Source organism: Phaenicophaeus curvirostris, chromosome 6, assembly GCF_032191515.1.
Source record: "Phaenicophaeus curvirostris isolate KB17595 chromosome 6, BPBGC_Pcur_1.0, whole genome shotgun sequence".
Classification (NCBI taxonomy): Eukaryota; Metazoa; Chordata; class Aves; order Cuculiformes; family Cuculidae; genus Phaenicophaeus; species Phaenicophaeus curvirostris.
Genome location: NC_091397.1, coordinates 19,289,780 through 19,295,779, shown reverse-complemented (window position 1 = coordinate 19,295,779; position 6,000 = coordinate 19,289,780).

Genomic DNA, 6,000 nt, shown 5'->3' with positions numbered 1-6,000 from the left:
CCAGCAATAGTAACGTAGAGAAAAGTGCATTTTGGTTTGGGAAAAAAATGTAATTTGAAGTTGTAAACAGAGAAAAAACTATTAAGATAGGCTGTAGCTTGATGTGGCAAAACCAGCCAAAAAATTACATCAATATTTTTATGACAACTAGGAATCAGATGAAGATTAAGGTTAAGAAAATTGGTTTTCTTGATCCCATGTATTTCTTGGATACATATGAAAGGAACAAGTTGTATCCATTAGAGGGTCAAGGGGACTGACTAGGGGATTCACATTTATGAACACTGAAAAACACAGAAAATTCAATACTTGGCTTATGACATATTTAATCCTGTGTTGTTTGTTTGTTATTTTTTACTACAGTCTGCTCCTATGATTCTAACTACTATCTTTATGTTAAGCAGCTCAGTGCTTCACACCCTAATTACCTACTGCAGTCATTATGACCTTGTTTGTTTAGAAATGTCTTCGCTGTCTAGCCTGGGCATGGACAGCTAGTGAGTCTTTAAAGATGACAATAAAATCACATTTATTTATATCTTCATTCACCAAATTCCCTGAAATGGATTTTATAGGATTTTAACTCATGAGCTGCTGAAAATGGATTTGGAATGGTACTGGTGCCGAATCTTAAAGAATAGTATTTATGGCATAATAAAATACTGGTTTTAACTTTGAAAAATGAGTTAGTTGTAATCTCTGAAAACTAGATCCTCCTTGCCTCTGATTTGTGTCCCTCTTCTCCAGGAACGTTGCTGTTTCACTTTCCAGGGCTTCTCCTTTCTGTGCAGGGAACACTGTGGCACCACAAGTGAGAGAGTGGGCTTCTCCATCTCACCATGGCTGCTCAGTTTAGATGAACATCTAAACTCAGTTTAGATGACTTCTAAGGAAATGCTGTTTACAGATGCACATAACTTCTTTTTAAAACAACATTATAGAATCATTAAGGTTGGAAACGACCTCTAAGATAATCCAGTCCAACTGTCAGATACCCTTTATTGCTTAACTAACCCACAGTACCTGGGGTCCATCATGTTAGAAAAGAACAAAAAAGCTTCTATGGCTGTTCCTGATGTGTTCCATCTACTGGCTACTGAGGTAAAGGACAATAAAAAATATTTCTATAAATATATCAACAGCAAAAGGAGGGCTAAGGAGAATCTCCATCCTTTAGTGGATGTTGGGGGAAGTGTAGTGACAAAGGATGAGGAAAAGACTGAGGTACTTAATGCCTTCTTCACCTCACTGTTTAATAGTAAGACCAGTTGTTCTCTGAGTACCCAGCCCCTGAGCTGGAAGACAAGGATGGGGAGCAAAATGGACCCCCCATAATCCAAGAGGAACAGGTAGTGACCTGCTATTTCACCTAGATGTACAAGCCTTTATAAGTCCAGACGGGACCCACCTGAAAGTACTGAAGGAACTTATGGAAGCGCTCACCAAGCCACTTTCTATCATTTATCAGCAGTCCTGGCTAGCTGAGGCTTTCCCCTTGATTGGAGATTAGTAAATGTGATGACCATCTACAAGAAGGGCCAGAAGAAGTATCTGGAGAACCACAGGCCTGTCAGTGTGACCTCGGTACCAGGGAATCTTAGGGAGCAGATCATCTTGTGTGCCATCACATAGCACGTACAGGATAACCGGATGATCAGGTCCAGTCATCATGCATTTAGGAAAGGCAGGTCCTGTTTTACTAACCTGATCTCCTCCTATGACAAGGTGACCTGCTTAGTGAGTGAGGGAAAATCTGTGGATGCTACTTACTTGGACTTTAATAAAGCGTTTGACGCCATTTCCCATAGCATTCTCATAGAAAAAAATGGCTGATTGTGGCTTGGACAGGTGTAAGCATTTGCTGGATGAAAAACTGTCTTGATGGCCAGGCCAGTTGTGGTGAATGAAGTTAAATCCAGTTGGTCACCAGTCACAATTGGTGTTTGCCAGGGCTTGGTGTTGGGGTCCAGTCCTGCTTAGTATCTTTATCAATGACCTGGATGAGGGGATTGAGTGCTCCCTAAGTAAGTTTGCAGATGACACCAAATTGTGCAGAAGCATTGATCTGCTTGAGAGTAGAAAGGCTCTACAGAGGGATCTGAAAAGGCTGAATTGATGGGTTGAGGCCAACTGTGTAGGGTTCAACAAGGCTGTGTGTTGGGTGCTGCAACAATCCCATGCAATGCTCCGGGCTTGGGGACGAATGGCTGGATAGCTGCCTGGCAGAAAGGGGCCTGAGGGTATTGATTGACAGCCAGCTGAATATGAGCCAGCAGCGTGCACATGTGGTCAAGAAGGCCAATAGCAATTCTGGCTTGTATCAGAAGTAGTGTGGCCAGCAGGACCAAGGAAGTGATTGTCCCCATGTACTTAGCAGCGGTGAGGCTGCACATCAAATCCCATATTCAGTTTTGGCCCCCTCGGTACAAAAAAGACATTGAGGTGCTGAAGCTTGTCCAGAGAAGGGCAATGAAGATGGTGAAGGGCCTGGAGAACAAATGTTATGAGGAGGGGCTGAGGGAAATAGCGTTATTTTTTTGGTGTGGAAAAAAGGAGGCTGAGGGGAGACCTTATTGCTTCCTGCAACCACCTGAAAGGAAGTTGTAGTGAGGTAGATGTTGGCCTCTTCACTCAAGTAACAAGCAACAGGAGGAGAGGAAATGGCCTCAAGTTGCATCAGGGGAGGTTTAGACTGGATATTAGGAAATATTATTTCACCAAAAGGGTTGTCAAGCATTGCAACAGGCTGCCCAGGAAAGTGGTTGAAGGTATTTAAAAGAGGTGTAGATGTGATGCCTAGGGGCACGGTTAGTGGTGGACTTGGCAGTGTTAGGTTCACAGTTGGACTTAATGATCTTAAAGGTCTTTTCCAACCTAAACAATTCTGTGATCATGTTTCTTTGGCCTGGAATTGTTCAGTCTCAGTGACAGATGAAAGTGATGACACACAGTAAAGCACCTCTCCCCTTCTAACTACCTCAGGTTTTTGCTTCAGATTCTAATTGTGATCATTTTACACATTCAGTCTCCTTTTATTGAAGTCATCAAGAGTTAATGTCGGCTCATTAATTTCTGAACGAGTCTCCAAGGTAACCAGGTTCATGTGCTAACAATTCTTGATATTTTTTCTTACAACCCCGAATTCCAGTATTTCACATAAACAAATAATTTTCTAAGCTAGAATGGGTCACAATACAAGTAAGATAATTAAAACCATATGCATTTCCTATTTTTACTCATTATCTGAGGTATGCTTGTTAACCTAAGAGAAATACAATAAGTCTAATTTATTCTCACTGGCTTTGTTGGGGAAAAAAGTGAACAGATCTTCAGGCACATAGATCCTTCTGGAAGTGTAATAAAGCAGCAGCAAGCTTCATAAGAGAGAGAGTTGTTCTTTGTTTAAACTATTTACATTAATTCCTTGGGCAATCTAGAAGGAAAAAGCATAGCAGCATTTTCAGAAGAAAGCTGTATTTGCAGAAGGAGAGAATGACTGATCATAAACCCCAGCAAAAGGAGATAAATGGAACAGAGAAGTGGGACAAGATTTGACTGCACATTAAGATCAAAGAGAGCTATTGCCCTACTATTATCATTAAACCATAATTGTCCTCACATTAACAGGCCATCCTGATTTCACCATGTTGCTGCTCGTATTTTTGTTACCAGGATACTTACATAAAATGATTTGCTATTATGTCATATCTGAAATCCAATACTGTGAGTCAGGACTAAATTTATTTATTGCCAGTTTGTATCAATTTCTTTTTGGCTAACGCCATTCTTGAGCTTAACAAGCGCTTCTTACTCACTAGTATTTAATCTGTAATGTATTTAGAGATCCCTTCTCAACCTTCATTAGATAAAGCAAGCCAAGAACTGTAGGCTCCTCTTGTTAGACGGTTACCAGTGCCCTCCCTGATCATCCCCTTTGCTCTTGTACCAGTCAAAATTCAACATCCTTAGGAAACGCTTACCAGAAATGCATGCACTATTCTGGATGAAGTCTCACAAGTCTTTTCTACAAGAAATACTTATTTTGGATCTGTTCTCACCTGCTGTGTTCTAGGATCCTGTTTGTCTTTTTGAAAGCTACATCACATCAGAAGCTGCAGTGAGTCTGCAGCTGAATAGCATGTATGGGTGCTTCTTCTCTCCTGATTCCCACAGATGAGATTCTGCTAATAGCAGAAATACTGACCAGATGGATGGTCTTTCTGTTAGATTTCATCAAGTCACAGACACAATTCCATCTCTAAGACTTCAAAAGCTTCCCATATGATGCTTCAAAAATCTTTACTGTAAAAGTGCTGCTCAGCTCCGAGTCATTAGTGAAAGTCAGGAGCACAATAAGTACCAGGGTAATTAATGCAAATATTAAAGTCAGTCCCAAGCTGAATCTTTGAAGAATTCCACTGGCAAGTTTCTTTCAGTGTAACGCTTCCTTTAACTTACCTTTGGTTGTCTCTCGCCTAGCTAGGGCCATTGTCACCTTTTATTTCTTGTTCTAATCCCTACCTCCATTGTCCTGATTTTGTCTGTGATAGAGTTAATTGTCTTAGTAGCTGGTATAGTGCCGTGTTTTTTATTTAGTAAGGGAATAATGTTGCTAACACACTGATGTTTTTAGATGTTGCTAAGTAGCACTTATACCAAGTCAAGTGCCTTTTGGCTTCCCATGCTCTGCTAGTGATCAGGTGCACAAGAAACTGGGAGGGAGCAGCTCCAGGACAGCTGAGCCAAACTGGCCGAAGGGATATTCCATATCGTATGATGTCATGTTCAGTCTAGAAACTAGGGAAGCTGGCTGGGGGACTGCAATTGGTGCTCAGGGACTGGGCGGTGAGAAATTGCACTGTGCCTCACATGTTTTGTATATTCTTTTATTATCATTACTATCATTCTGTCTTCCTTTGCTGTCCTACTAAGTTGTCTTTATCTCAACCCATGAGTTTTACTTTTTCCCTATTGTCCACCCCATACCTCTGTGAGGGTGCACATGTGAGTGAGTGGCTGCATGGTGCTTAATTGCCAGCTGGGGTTAAACCATGACAGATGGACATGCACAAAAATCCCTGTTCAGTTGAAATGCCCAGGTCTGATACAGTAAGCTGATTATATTTGGGATTCTTACTAATTGATTAATGTTTAATTATCATAAGATTGTCCTTGTATAAAAATCATAATTTGAAGAATATTCACATTTTTGTGTATGGATAATGTAGCTTATGTTTTAAATATGCTTGAATAAGTACAGAAACTCTTAAATCAGAACTTTGAAAATACCAAATCAGGAAAATTATTCCATATTGAACATTTATGTATGGAAAAACTAAATTAGGAAAGGTTTAATTATTTACACATATGCGTATGACATCAGTCAGGATGAATTGATGTCATCCCTTGTCTCTAATGGCTCTACCTGCATTTTTTTTTCTCATTAGACATTGGAGTTAAATAGCTGTGTTCTGATCTTGCCGTAACAGTTAGCTCTGAGGAACGCAGATGGAAACAAAGCAGGTTTTAAATTGTGATGAGGTAAGTTTCCTCTCTGCGTTTCATCAGGGCTTGGACATGACTTGCTGAGCTGGTTATGTAGAGCATAACCACAGCCCTTTCCCATAGGAAGGACTCGGCAGTGGAATAACAAAGCTGGTTAATGTAATGACGTGCTATTCTGTGACTTCCAAAACATGAAGGATGAAATGCAGTTTTCTGCTACACTCACCTTTCTGTGTGAAGGAATGATTCCCCCCTTTGTTGCTTACTGACAGGAGAATGGTGAGGAAAGGTCTGTGTTGGAAGGTTGTGGAAGGTTAAGGGGATGACACCTTCCATTGAATTCGCTTCAGTGTCCAAAGCCTTTCCGTTGCAAGGTCACACGTGGAAGTGTTGGCTACTTACTGTCTCACAAGAGTATTTTTTTACTTCAAGAGAGTAGGCAGTATGACACTGGCTTTTCTACCATAGCCCTCACAGGTTTTATCAAGATTAATC